Below are 16,335 nucleotides of genomic sequence, written 5' to 3' on the forward strand. Positions count from 1 at the left end.
TTTCAGGCTGCAAGCTTAATCTCAGGTAGCAAAATCCGCCATTTTTTTAAAAAGACGAATTCTGTTAGCTGGAAACCCGCTGCTTTTTAGTATTTTCAATCTGCTTTGTGGCTGACTCCTGACCTGTAATCCCCCAAAACACCACTGCTTCAGACAAGCCTGGGTTCGATTACAGGTCGGGTCATAACAAAGACTATAAAAATGACATGGACAGTATTGATCCGTAAAAGCCAAGATCAGATGATTAGTGAGTGAACGAGGTAGACATAATCAAAACAATAATTCAAAATTCGGACACAAACAGTATTTCTTGCAGAGCGACAATAATATCTTTAATATTTCACCAGAATGTATTGGCAACATTTTTAAGTTAACAGCAAGCATTTTCTTCATTGAATTTGAGAAACACGAACTAGAATGTTAACTTTAGCATACTGTACAAGAATCAGCGGTCAACCGTGGTGAAAATAATACCATAATACAGGCGTGTGTGTCATAGGAGAATCCTTTAACAAATCCGTAAGACTTTAACCGCTTTTTAACACAATTACCTTGAGGGGGAAGTTTTACTTTACTGTATGAATGCAAAATGGCGGGTCCAAAGATTCAACCCTAGCGTTAAAATTCCACCTCTAACTTACGGTAATTATTTTTTATTTAAACTAAATCGCACTGCTATGATTGTCTTGTACAGCAAACGATTAGGTTGACGTAATTATTCATGTTAAAGATGCGCTGTTATGCGGCTGCTGTACGGTCTTGTTGCAAAACAAATTTGTCAAGCACAAATTTTCGTATGGCCGAGTGTCTCCTACAATGACACAAGCAGTGGCTCCGAGAGGGGGGGGAAGTCGGGCCAGTTTCCCCCCTAGCAAAACATTGTAAAGGAAAAACGAGTAGTTTTTTGTTTTTGCACTTTTGAGGGGGGCCCATATTTAGTACTAAAGTAAAAATGTACCAACTAAATAATCAACAAATTCTTAAATGAAGTGCGTAGTTCCAAGTATTTCTCAATCATTGTAAATGTCACTCTCGATGCTTCTCATTAAGAACAAATCATTTTCGTGTTAAGGTAGGCGATGTTGAACAGCTTCAAGACGTAAAATCTGAAGCTGAAATGATTTCTGTATCACTGAACGGTTTCGATTGTATTGATAGTTTCAACTTGAAAACTGGCGCTGTGTTAGCTAAGCGGGAACTATTTTTGCTTGACAACTGAACCTTAACTTCAAAATCTGCGTTGGCCAGGCATAGGATGTTGTATCCAACATAAGTTATCTGTGAAAGTTAATGGTATCAGTCCAAGCACGATTAAAGAAAGTAAATCCTGTATATTTTTTGTTTATGGATCATCATCATCATCAGTCATTATCTCCGCCTGCATCACATTGCGCATCAACATGGGTTATTTGCTTCCAAGAGTGACGATTTGAGCCAGCTCGCCCAGTGTCGCCAAGTTGAGTCCGGTCCATGATTGGATGTTGTCTTGTCATCGTTTTGGTTGTCTGCCACGTTTTCTTTTTTCTTCTACTTTTCCTTCTGTGCAAACTTTTCTGATTCCGAATTGTGATCTTTTAATGTGGCCGAACAGTTTTAAAACTTTTGATTTTATTAACTTATTGCTGGAATTGGATGTGATTTTGTCATAGTTAAAAGATCTTCTGTTTTCGTGTGGTCAAGTAGCCTTTTGTTGGTCATGCTTCTCATGATGTGATTTGGAAGGTAGTGAGTTTTTTCTTTATGTATGTTGTTGCTTACATCTAGTTGGAATTCATAATGTTGCCTACAGACAGCGTTGTTCAAATGTCTTATCCTTTTTGGAGTAATTGATTAATTATCTGTAAGCTTGTTGTGGCATCTTTAAAGTTATAGACCAGTCACAGAAGAATTTCTAAAAAATCTAAAGAAAGCTGTCCTATCATCTTGCAAAGAAAATTGACTTCGAGAATGTAATCAAGGCGGGGTGCAGTCAAACCCAATGCTTTACATTACTCTTTTGCAATTGAAGCTCTAAAGACGTTTCTTAAATGCATCAAGTTAGAACCAACAAGAGCTTGATCGGAAGCTGAGTCAATGCTAAAGTAGCCTACAACTAGCAGTTTTAAATTTGTGACTGCTTTGCATTATGTGGATTACGGTCCTAAACAAGATTCACTGATGAATTTAATGAAATTAAAGGAAGACGTAATCTAAGTAAGAGAAAGCTGAGAAGAGTAGGCTAATACTCGCAAGCTAAAGTTGCAGTGGCAATTATAAATTTAAAAGAAAATGACTTTGTTTTCCTGAGGACAGAACGCTTTTATAACTCCACTTTACTAGCTGAATCATTCGAAGGAAATGTATTCTACCGTACATTGCAAAGGATTCGATCGTTGTTGGAACTGACAAATGTATCAACAAACTTAAACATAGGCCTATCGTCGATGAGTTTGAAGTTCCATGAAAATTTCATCGTATGTCTGTTGTGCAGTTGCGGGCATATGGGACAAATTTAAACCATTTGTAGGCTACAACAATGACATTTTTCAAGACATTTTGGATGAGTTGGTACTTTTGACAGAAATTACCCACACAGCAAACTTCAGCTGCAAACCAGAACGAACCACCCCATAATCTCTACACAAGGAATCATTGATTGCAACTTTCGAAAGGTTTTTCCAAATAATTTTGTTATGAATTTTTTTTGTGTTCCGGTAGCTACCTCCAACGGTTGTGCTTTGAGAACGTGGTTTCAGCAATTCCTGAAATTTGTAAAGAATTGTTTGCGCTCCAGTAGGTCTATGACTCAAAACGATTGAAAAGCCTAACTAGACATGTTGTGCATCAATTCAGACGTCGCAATATTTTATCATTTGATGCTGTGATCCGTAACTTTGCATTGCAAAAAGTGCAGAAAGGGTTGAATTAAATCAGGGATGTCCAAAGTCCGGCCCGCGGACCAACTCCGGCCCACGAAACGTTTTTGTATGGCCCGCACCTGTTGTACAATGTGTTATTTTTGGCCTGCAGACACACAAAAATCATATAAATTCAACTTGCAGTTTTCAGAAAAATTATTGTGGCTGTTGGCCGCGAACACTTATTATCAAGACTGGCTCGCGTGGGAAAAAGTTTGGACACTCCTGAATTAAATGCTTGGTTGAACTATTTTCGTTGCCTGTAGGCCTATTGTGTGTTTACAAAGCTTTCTAGACAAAATGGTTTGCCTCAATGGCATTTTTGCTGCAAGTGTAATCCAGTGATTATATATTGATGATTTTTACATTGAACGAAGTTCTTTTCATCCTGAGGAAAGTAGGCTAATTTCAGCTTAACACGAACATGCAATGCAATATTTGCTAAAAAATATTATGGGGCCCATTTTTCGTGTTGTTTCCCGACCAGTGCTGATTTCTCTCGGAGGCCCTGGACACAAGCCACACAATCAAGAATGTTGAGCGCTTTCGTTAGCATATGCGCATTCATTGCACTTCTGGATATATAATATATATGCGATGGGGACAAAATGGGCGGCTTAATACACCCAAAATTGAATGAAACGGAGATGAATCTATAATAAAAGAGGAATTGACTCTATTGCAAACCCTAACTGCCCGTGTTGCCTCTGAAATGTAGATCCTGTATTAACAACCAACATGCACAGTCGCCTACGCGGTACGCCCTAAATGTTTGCGCGTGACGAGGCACAGCCGCTTATTCTGAATGTTTATTTCACTATTTTTGCTTTTTTTTTATCAACGATTGTACCATTTTTAACTCATCTTATATATTTTAAGTTTAAACGAAGAAGCGAAACGGTTGTTATTGCTACTTCATGGCGACCTATACTTAAGGCAAAGAAACGAAGACAAAAAAGAAACTGGCAACACGCTTTCTCTATTTTTCAGGTGAAGCGGATTTTAAGATTGGAATAAATTACAGTGTCTTCATAATAATCTTACACTTTTTGTGTTTCAGTCATGCTCACTGTATGAGTATGAATTTCATTTCGCATTTGGTTACACGGGCAGGTATATATTTTCATTGCTCGTTTAACAGGATTATGATGCTACACTTTTGCAACGTCAGAAATTTCACACGGCAAGCAGGGTTGATCTGTAACTGGTCAAAACTGGTTTTGACAACTAAGCGGTTTATACCTGGTTTTAACCGGTGAAAACTAGGTTTAAACCGGTCAAAACCCAGAAAAATATTTTTAAGTAGTGAATGGTCGGCTACCTGGGCTATTTAGGAAATATAAAAGCAGTTGTGAGTTGTGACCATTTTGATATGCAGGCCTCGAAATAACTGGCGGCCATGGCCGCCTGAACGTTCATTAATGGCCGCCAATACCGACCTATCAGGCAGCCACAGATAGCTGCCTGTAAAATTCGTACGAAAAATTACTTATCTCGGATTTTTCTCTTGTTTCAGCGCAGCCAAAAACAAGACATCAAACAGTGTTAAGACTACTACCTTAATTACATGTCGTGCTACGTCTTATGTGCTACGCAGAACGGGAAAGCAAATGTTGCGCAAATTTTATGGCAAATGTTTTTCATAAAAAAAAATTTTGTTGGAATAAATTCTTGTACTTCAGTTGGCTGTGCAAATGGTTCATCGTTCTACCAAGCATTTTTTGGTTCATCAGAAACTTATTATTAGAATTTGAATTTTCTCAGTACGGTAATTAAAATAACCAACTGATTGAAATATCAAAAACAAACAGAGAAATTGAATATTTTTTGTTTCAAATCCAGCATTTAGGTTATTGTTGATCAAAACAAAATATAGTTGAACATCATTGCTAAACATGGAGGGTAATACTTTTAATTCAATTGAAAAGCAACTTGATTCATACACTAAAGGGGTTTTGACCAGTAATAGGTGGTCAAAACTGCCCGGTTTAAACCAAGTTTTAACCGGTTTAAACCGGCTGTTTAAACCGATCAACCCTGACGGCCAGAAAAAACCTCGCTTTCGACACATTGTCCACTATGGCTAATAAAAACATAATGCTCGTTATGCAGATAGTGCCCACCCCTGATCCTTAGCTAATAACTTTTTCCGCTTTCTCACAAGCTTGACATTCGCAGTACTTCATGATACGGAAAGACAGCGGTTTCCAATTCATTGTATTGTGAAAATGCGTCATTGCGGCGCAACAGCGTTGTGCGTAGGAGTCGAAAATAGCCAATAGCCATTCATAACGACGACTAACTTGCATTGTTGAAATTTCTGCTGCTTGCAGTTTTCAATGAGCCTCTAAATTTATCAAAGCAACCGCGAGCCAAAACGCTGCGGGCATAAGAATAGCTAAAGTAAGCGGTATAATTTTATAAATATAGAAACTATTAGTGTGTTATGCATGTCGACTGTAGGGAGATGAAAAAGCTTGTTGTGACAGGCTACCCACCTACCAAAAGCATCAAGGTCTAACAACGACGTTGAAACGATGTAAAATCAACAATTTTTGCTGGCTGAATGCATGCATTGCGGTATTACTGTTGAACAAACACCGTATTGCGTCCCTTTGCCTTTCAAAATAAAAACAGTGCTAAATATACACTGTGCAGTGTGCACTGTGCAGTGTGCAGGCATACAATGCACTGAAGCATCGAATTGGTGTGGGTGGGGATAGGTGCTCTATTGCTTTGTATGAAATGAATATATAGTTCTGTCTTTCTGTTTGGAAGGTTCTAATAATAAGCGAATTGCACCTCCTTATGGCACATTCTACAATCAGTTAACGTTTAATCAACGTAGTGTTGTTCATCGCTCAATTAACCAAATGCTTAATTTGACGTGTTTATGATGACGTTGCAACCCAGGCAGAAAAACGGTTCTTCCTAGCATTTCAATCAACATCAAAAAGACCTGATTTGTTGACCGAGAAAGATCGTTTTTAATACACAATATTTTTTTCAGGAGGAGCAAGCTTTGTAGGCAACCTGCAATAAATCATAACCTGCTTTATTGGAAGTCAATAACGAAGTGCAATAATTGCATTTAAGTTCTTACACTGCGTGAATGTTTAGCTGCGTTTCCGAATCTTTTGCCGCAGCAACTGTTATTTGAAATGAAAACACGTCCAAGTCCAAATATCATTTTCAACAAAGCGACCACTTTGACAGAAACTTAGATACACGAAGAGCATCTTGGCGAGATGGGTACAATCGCTCACATTGAACTTTTCCACTGGTCGTTTGCTCAAACAACTACAGTACTTTTAACTACTGTATTACTTTATCACCATACGTCATGTGCAGGGCTCAAAAATACATCAGCGCTGATCATATCGATCGTAAATACATGTGGGATGAGTGGATGCAATTCCAAACGAACCTTAAGATAAATTGTCACACTTCGAACAATGTTTGAATTTAGTAGTATTAGTTCCAATGGGATACCTGGACGTTTAAGAGAGCGCAAAGGCTTTCTTTTTCCTTACGACAATTGTTACAACACTGTATAGTAGAATGTAGATATCCGTGTGATGTAAAACATACAAACAGACGTGGAGGAATATTTAGTTAGTCTGGTCGTAAAATCAAAAATAACAACGTGTAAGCAAAACCACCCATCCACTGTCTACCCAGAACAAACACCGCATATAAATACTTTTTCTTGCGTTCTCCTCAGGGTATCCTAGAACAAACATACACTAATACACGTCACGGTGCGAAGATGCTACAATAAGCAACAAATATTCAAATCGCTTTTTGAACAATGTTTTCCACGAGCATTGACCACTCATACTTGAAACGTTTTCGAACTATCTAAGGGTGCCTTGTTGCATCACACGAGAAATGAAAACCTTTTTGAAACAGGAGCAGTATGTTGCAAAAAAAGTGCACAAAAATAGCCTAACACGTGGTCTGTTACTTTTCGTGTACGTGCGTTCAAAGAACAGCTGACAAGATAATTGAGCAGCGTGCGCATTCGAAGCCATATGCTACACATTTACACAATGCTTTTTGAAAAATGTATATGTAATGACTAGGACGATTTTTGTCACTAAAGTTACTCTTTTTTTAGTTGTACCAATTAACAAAGAAATGCAGAACCAAAAATTTCATGATTGCGGGGTCAATACTTAAGAAGTTATAAAGTTACCAAAAGTCACTTTTTGTGTTTTTAGGTTCCTTTTTATTAGTTAGGTCACTTTATTTTGCATACTTTTTGCCTAATTTTCCTATTTATTTATCTTTCATTTATCTACTGTAGAGATGAATTTACATTCTCTGTAATGCCAAGACTTCTAATATATCTTCTACTATGGTGACAGATTTTGCACGAGTTCATGCTTGTTCGTATCGCGTGTATTCCCGAAAACTAGTAAAGTAATTTTTTTGATGAAACAAATTGTGTTAACTATATTTAACCACTTGTTTTCCCTGCAACAGCTAAAGTGTTTGATTGACAGAAACTTCCTGCCAGAGAACGCAAAACATTACATATGTATAATTTCAATGTGTAATTTTAATTTGAGCACAAACTGAACCTACTTTAGATGTTGAATTGCTGCTGTTTCTTTTGCTTTCTTGTTTTTGTTGAATAAAGTTACTTTTTGGTTACTTTTTTGCAAAATTAAAGTCACATTTTTGAGCTTTTTAGGTTACAAAAAAATTGCCCTAGTAATGACTATAATGACAAAAAACATTTACCTACAAGGAGATATTTTGAAAGACAAAAGCGAACACAAAGTCAACACCAAACAGACGGTAAATCAATTCCTTTTTAGTTTTTATATTGTTACCCGTTACGCATTGCACAAGGCTAACCACACTAATGAATAATGATGGAAAGGTGAACAGGACACTGAAATAGTTCCTTTCTCTCGGCCGCTATTTCCTCAGCGACTACGCCCACCTCAGCTATCACACGCCGGTTAAAGTGAACCCATCTTTACAGCATTCAAGATATTCTGGGTTTAATTTTAAAATATTCATTTTGCTTTGAAAAATGTTTGTATGTCTGAATGATAGACTAGTTTTTGAAGAACAAAACTTAAGATCAGCCGCTAAAGTTGAAATGTTTTCTGCGTTCGGAGATTCTCGTGCGTTTCGTTTTCGCGTCGCACATGAAACGAAAGTGCTTATATTATAAATGAAAGCGCAATTTTTTTTCGTTAATAAACTTAATAAAAAACAAGAAAAAAAATAAAAAAAGAGACATCAAATTGTCCATTGAAACGAAATATTTCAATTCCGAACAGCCCACTACGGTATTTTATTTCACGCAAATTATATAGTACCGGTACAGTATCAGGTTTTATCACAATTGTGCAAGTTGTTGAGTTTTTGCTGTTCGGTCCAAAACTATCGCTTGTAAGTTAATAGTGTAGTACTGCGTTGCCAAAATTGAATTTCTAATCACCATTTTCATTATCACTGTTAAGTTATTCCTGACGAGGGCACAGCAATACGTTGCAAAGGTTGGATAACACTTTTACTCGCTTATTTGTATATATTTGGTCGCTTGAACAAAGTATAGTTAAAACCCTTAATGTTACTGAGCTTCGTACGCAAAGTTCAGTTAGTTGTTCCTTTTTCAATTTAATCTCAACGTATGTGCTATGTGTAATTTGTGTATGTCTCAACTCTTAACATACGTGTTTTTTTATCAGCAGTTTAACAACTGAAATGTGTTGAAATATTAAATTACATTACATTAAGTTTAATGTGGCAATAAAATCATCTTTAAAAAAACTATGAAAAAAAAAACTGTATACGCATTGTTACAGGACCATTGTAAGTACATTAGTATTGTGAGTAATAATCAATTCGACTTAACAGCTGAGAATTTTAATAACAAGTCTACAACTTAGCCACGATATTTACATCTACACCGTGCAGTGAGCGACAACCTTGCCATGTATGCAAAAGGCGATGATGGAACTTTTTCACAAAATTTTCCTTGACAAACTGGGCTAGACGAAGCCTACGGTCTGCACCAAGAGTCTGGTGCGCCACAGCATGTCTAGAACCCACACAGCAAAGTCTGTCATTTTTACATTATTTGTAAAAATCGACGTAAAAATGACGGATTTTGCTGTCTGGGTAACAGCTATAGCTTGACACTCGATTGGTTAGTACACAGCAATGTTTGCAAGTCAATGGAAGCCTGCGACGGCTGCTTGCTTTCGCGACGCTTAGTCAAGTCACATTTCCTCGCGGTAGTAGTCCTTGGAAAATTCCTCTTCACCAGGACAATATGGCGTTCCATGACGTAAGAAGGGCTGTTGTGAGCAAAGCACAATAACCAATCACAATTCTAAATCGTTCATCCATTGGCAGCAATAATGTTGTTGCCAGGTTTCTTTCTTTGATTCGTTCCCTCTCAAAAAAGGTTTGAAAAACATATTACAAGCTGCAGCAAAACTATCAAACATTTTTCACTGTCCCATCATCAAATTGTTCATAAACAACGACCAGTCCAACAAATACACAATTAAATGCACCATTTTGTGCACCCAAGACGTTAGAACTCACCTTTCCCATCAAAGTCACTACTCAAACGTCGGTAGTGCCTGTGTTTCCCATTGTTATTGAAGTTGTAACTTGAACCATTAGTGCCAGGATGGGCAAGTGAGTTAATGTCATACAAAGACGATTTCATCAATAGCTCCTGAGAGACTTTTAAATCATCATTGGTCAATTCCCGTTGGAAACCGCGGGCGCGTTGCAGAGGCAGTTTTTTCCTCCCCATCATGCTTTGTTTACAAAACAAAATTTAAATGGGTGGGTTTAAAAAATGATAGTTCCATGCACAAGGAATAGTGTGATAAATATTTTACATTTCTCTTCATCAAGTGCTTTTGCAAATATCGATTCATAAAATTATTCCTGAATAATAAAAAACAAAATAATTTCCATTTTTATTTGAAAAAAATGCAAAAAAGACTACTGGTTGAATAAAAAAATCTACACACAAAAATGCATTCATTAGCTTCTTTACAATGCACCCAATGCCAGCAACATTTCAAAACTAAAGCAGAAAAAAACGCAACATTAAACAGAAATATCAAAGGCTGAAATCATTCTTCACACAATTATAAATATTTAATTTGGTACGGTATACAAATCAACTGCACACTTTGGCCAATATGTTCTTTTTTTTTAAATATTAATAAAGCTCAAGAGAATTCAAACCTAACTTTCAAAGCTTTTTCTATATTTAGTAAGTAGGCTATTGCTTAATCACCGCGATTAATTAATGTGCTGGAAACAAGAAAATAGTCCTACACTATAAGTTTGAATAGAAATAGATGATCAAGATATTCGGTATCAATATTTAGCATTAACCTTAATACAGCTCTTTTCAACAGAATGTGGAATACAAGAGAAGTATTAGCATCAAATATTGAATTGTTTTCATGCCCTATGGTTGCTTAGTTTTCTACTGTCTTCATATTCCAGTGGTTGTACCACTTTGATACTACTTAACTTACAACCTATTGCAGATAAAACACAATGATGCTTTAGTTGTCAAATCTAACAAAAGTAGCTTATATTGAACACAAGTACAGTATTTCTACAATTGGGAAACTAGGCCTAGTTTGTAAACTTAAATGTGGCAAGACAAGACTTAAGATTTGGCAAGACACAAAACCTAAACATTTTCATTGGGAAACATGCTCTTTTTTTCGTTCTAGCATTAATTCTCACGCACTATACTTTTGTGCAGCACAAGTCTACTCCACAGGACACCCTTAGGGCTCTGCACTCTGCAGCTATTATTTTTAATTGCATTGCACTGAATACATTGAATCTTGAGATTTTGAATGCAAGAGACTTGTTTCCAATGTTAAAATTTAGTTGAATGTTTTGGTGCATTGATGCAATTTGCTTGTGATATAGGCACACCAAAACAGATATGAATAGCAGAATGGAATGAGAATGTTTTCAAACTTCATACATCATTTCCAACAGACAGTGTTTGTTCACTTTTTAGGTATTTTTTTCATGCAACACAAAAAAGTTCACTTTTTAGGTAGCATTGATAAAAAAATAAATTCAATCAATGAAAAGTTTAACAAGTGAAGAAAAGATCAGCAACCTCTCAAGCTGATATCCTCTAAAGATATATCTATTTGAGGTACAACTCCCGTTTTTTCTTTCAATTAAAAGTTTACTGGCAATGAAATTTAAAAACACAACACAAGCTTGAAATAGGAATATGTGTGATGTCAAACCTGTACAGTGTGATTGCTTCTGTGTTTTATGAAGAAAACATTCAAATTATCCATATCAAGTAATAGTTATCTTCTAACCATTCACCTATGATAATAACTAGATTACTGGCAGTCAGCAACAACAATCTTTTTTCATGTAATTTGAATTTTACAGTTTTGAACCACAACTACTTGACATGAGATGTTAAATTCAATCAGTTTGTAAGAATGAGTTTGCAAGACTTTTTTACTTCAAGGGAAGCCAACAGGCGAATCAAACTTTTCACTTTATCAAGCTAAAAATATTATTTATAAGAAATGGAGCTTCCAAGGTGTATCGTACTAAAGACTATCATATTAAGGGTACCAGTAGGCTGGTTTTTATTTTCGCTGAGACTTTTCGGTCATTTGTCCGAAATGACTGAAATGACTTGAAAAAATTCAGTCATTTTTTACTTATTTCGGTCATTTTTGCTGATGAAAATATTTCCTTTCAAGTAGCTGATACAAACCAAAATTTGCACTTCCTGACTAGCTACAACATTAAGTTTCACTGAGAAACGTTGTTTTTTTTGGACATTTTAAACGAATTGACTATATATTTTTTTCGGACATTTTGACAGAATTGACTATATTTTTTTCGAACATTTTGCTGAAAAATCGGTCAATGACCGATAAACGACCGGAAAAAAACCCAGCCAGTGGGCCTACTGAACCATATAATAAATCATTAATTCATTATGCAATACAAATGTGAGCCTAAAGCGTAAACATAGATTGTATACATTCATTAGCCGAAGCAATTAAGCATCATTTATAAATTGATAATTTTCTTCACTATGCCCATGTGATACATGTTTGGTACCTCCGCAGTAGCCCTTGTCTAAAATCCTTCTTTATGTGCGATATGATATGCTCTTAACGGTGCAAATCAACAAGCCAAACAATGCAAAAATAATGCATCAATTGGTGTGACGATACAAGCATATCTACAAACATAACTACATGAACATTTGTAAAATATATCACACATACATCTACTGTATGTTCACAACAGTTAGTTCCTGAAACGTTCTGATTCTTGCCACCACACACTGTAGGGTATGTTCTATGTTGCACATGCAAAATGTTAGAATGCATTGAAAGTCATGAGGGCAAATATACTAAGTACGGTACCGGTACGCTAAATTCTATACCGGTACCATAAACAAAAGGGTTAGTAAAAGCTGTTAATAGTTTTCAATAAGCCTACATCAAATTATTCTCCTTCATTTAAATGTAGATAGAATGCATCAGTCTATTTTTATACACTAAGCCAGGGCCTGAGCTGTAAGCTACATCTTCCATCAAAATAGTTTCACTAAGCTGTGCAACACACACCATGTTCAACCTTCTATTGATACCTGTCTGGTACTAAATCCTTTAATGTTTATTTTTACAGAGTAGTGCTCACAGTCAGTTCTAATATAAACCAAACTTTACACCTGGTGAACTGTTTAAGTAGGCTTAACTTAAGGCTTCAAAGGTGTGTAACTCTGGACAGCCAAGTTTCAAAAAGCAAGCTGTTTTCATTCAGTGGTTGCAATGCCATCAGAACACATTGATACAGTAAAAAGGGCACAACTTAATTAAAAACTTAACCCAGTCTGGTAAGGATATAGTAGGCTACAATCAAAAGTATAATTATCTAAGGAACCAGCAGCCTATGTGTTTGTCAGTAAGTAATTGTTAGTCACTTTGTGACCTTGATTGGTGGGCAAAAAATAAAATTACGTTAAAAAACATAAAACTATTCATTGACTACGGTACTGTCCTTTGTTTACTTACAACATTACAAGCAGGGTAACTAAAAATAGATACGCTACTGTGAAGCATAAACACGTTTTTGTTTCAAGTCGTTCTGCTTTCTTTTAAAACATGCAACCCGAGATAAAGAGGCTGAACCCCACATTTATTCATTTAAAGCGAGCTGACGTCATGAGCTATTTACACTGTAATTTGAAGCTTGACTCGTGCCAGTCGGTAGACCACCAATGCAAGGGTCACTGCGATGTGATGCTTTCACCCAGTGAAACAACTTGCCTCACTGATATTTACGTCGCTTAGCCTTATTTTTGATGCACATGTAGTCTTTTTAAAAATAAAATAATGTTAAATTGTGTGGTGTTGCTTAGTTTTGCAGTAGACTGTACGTTTGTGATTAGCCTGTTGCTATTTTTCAGAATGGTAGGCCTACTGGTAGGGCTGCAGGTCATGGCAATAAAGTAATCTTTCCAATAAAACCTTACATTATTATATTTGCGCCGATAGCTTATTTGGATAACCACTCGACTCCACAAACAAAGAATTGGTAAAGATCAAACCACAGGTCACTGGTTTAACACTTTGGATGTGCGCTTGAGAAATGCACTTCAAGGACAGCTCTCTGTTCCACTTAGTGGATGATATAATTCAGGACTTTCTAGCCAGTTAGGCCAACCAGTTGGTGAAATATTACCAAAACTTCCTGGATCAAGCTTCTAAAGAGCCTTTCTTGGTAAGGCTTTGGATCTTCATCCTCATACTGACAAAGTGTCTAAATAACTTATCGGTTACCGTATTTACTTCACAATGTATTAACGACTTTGTTAGTTACAAACACATCGTCCGTTCGGGCCGGTTGTAATGTTTTCTCTCTGATTTTGACGTTACATAGATATTGCGTCAATATTCGTCCTGACAACGTCACGTTTAGGTCTACATTTGTCGCCAGAGTGGCGGCGCCGCGGCGTTTTAAACTCTCGATACGAATCATGTGGAGTCATAGGACAGCGACTTTCTTTCTCTCTCGCTATGATGTCTGTGTTTTGTTGTTCAACGTAACTTCTATGTATTTAGTAAGATATGGGCCACTGCTTTCTAAGCGCACAATTGTCCAGTAGAACGCGCTTTACATCCATCGTCCAATTTATTTTGACCAGTTTAGTAGCTTGATGTGAGCCTAGCATGTATTCGTACTTTTAGTGCAGCTTCATTTATGGCATGAATATAAACAGTAATAGTTTCGTTCTATCTTTCAGATTTAAGCTCGTTGTAGGTGTTTGCCACAACCATGGGCTCTATCCAAGGGGGGGGGGGGTGATCATCCCCCCCCCCACTAATTGGAGTGGGGGGTGATCAATGCAAAATCACCCGCCCACTCATTTGGCTTTGAAAAGGTTTTGTGATATTTTATTGATCAAATTTTAAAAAATATATTTTCGCTGTTAACACATTTTGAATTTTTTATCAATATGAATATATATTTCATTTCAATACGATTTTTTGGTTTGGCAACCTTGAACTACGAGCCAGGGGTTTACACTGTGTTTTAACTTAGTTTGCTTGTAGCCACTTTAACAAGAAAAAATTCTGCCACTGCAAATGACTAGAATGACACCGCCAACCAATCAGAACATGTTATAAGAGGCTACCGTCCAATTGTGACCTTTCTCGCACTTAGCCAGAGAGTTAATCTTTGTTTTGAACTTTATTTGGTAATTACAGAAGAAAAAAGAGCAATAGCAGTTGTGAGAATCGAACCCACGTCAATGAAATGACTACTTTCTAACCCTAACCCCTAAAAAGGCAACCAGCTGCCAACTTAGTCGGCAGCAGTGGCCGAGTGGTTAGCGCGTTTGGCTCGCAGTCGAGAGCCTGCATGTTCGACTCCACCCCCCCGCACTTGCTGTTGTTTCTCTGGGGAAGAAACTTCACTATGAGTATAATTGCCTCTACTCAGTGATCGATTTCGAGTAATGGGTAGTAGCCTACCTAATTTAAGTCATAAGTAGAGTAGACAACCGGAAACAGACATTGCCGTCGGCTGCAGCGTGGGTCAGCTGTACGTCAGAAGGCGTACACCGATGCATAGCGCTCAAGTCCGCTTTCTCGCAATGCAGGGTAAAAATACGAAAAACAAATAAACAAACAAACAAACAGCTGATAGAAAATCCAGCACTTGATTTGCTTTGTATCATCTTCTTTTCGCCCTTTTTCACGTCACGGAAAACGTAGTTTATGATTGGTTTGAGTTTTCATTTGCAGTGCCAGAAATTTTTCTTGTTAAGTGACTACCAGTTTGCTTACCCAAAAATGCTCTTTCCGAAACATACTTTGTGAAACGACTTGGAAACCCTATGCTTCGATCAGAAAGAAGCTGATGCTGCAATGGGGGGTCTGGGGGGCGCAGCTCCCCAGAAGTTGAAATGACTATGACGATTTTAGCCCACTGTCCAAAAATCACCCTCCCAAATTCTAAAAGAGCTCCTGCTCACAACTATTCGAAATCTCTCTCTCTTTTTCTTTGTCTTTAAATACCAATCTCAATTTGATATAGTTTATTTCGAATTTGTGTATTGGAAGCGTAGCCTATTGTAAGCGTAGCCTACTGTCTTTTTGAGTGGAAACGTTGGAAATTAATAGAAATTATTTGAGAGCATTTCGTTTGGCACCTGCAGAGGAGAAGATTAGCGACCCAATTGCCTAAGAAAGCCGCACCATCTTATCTTAGCTATTCGGGTTTGGCGAGAGATCTCAATAGGTGAAATCGCTTGCTACGTAGAACATAGGGTTCTACAATCTACAACTTGTTTAGCTAAAACAGGTCACATTGTCGTTAATACAGTACACAACGATCATGCTGCTGAAAGCGAAACTCAATCTATTGCTATCGGTTATTTCTGGTAGTTTAGCATACGAAAGGCTTTGAACCATTGACGCAGGCCTGGCTACCAAGATTGACAAAGTGAAGTTTCCATAGTTGTTGCCGGGAAATCAAACCATAAACTAGGTGCGCCTGAATGGAGAGCAGTCCTGAAGTGGAGTTGCTCAAGGGAACGTTCAAATATTACGTAACGCTTTTTTTTCCGAATTTTTGACCCCCCTCCCCCATGTAACGCCAACGTAACGCTTTTTTCAATCCCCCCTCCCCCATGTAACGCTTTTTCACTACGAATTCAGCATAAAAAACTAGCCTACCATTCCGTACTCGAAAGCGTTACGTAACGTTTTGCTTGAACCCCCTCCCCCCGATGTGACGCTAACGTATCGCTTTGCATAAACCCCCCCCCCTCCCCCTCGAAGGCGTTACGTAATATTTGAACGTTCCCCAAGCGCAAGAGCCAAACCAGCGCCGCTTGATCTTGAGTGCGGCGCTTAAC

This window comes from Aplidium turbinatum, chromosome 11 (genome assembly GCF_918807975.1).
Source record: "Aplidium turbinatum chromosome 11, kaAplTurb1.1, whole genome shotgun sequence".
In the NCBI taxonomy this organism is placed as follows: domain Eukaryota; kingdom Metazoa; phylum Chordata; class Ascidiacea; order Aplousobranchia; family Polyclinidae; genus Aplidium; species Aplidium turbinatum.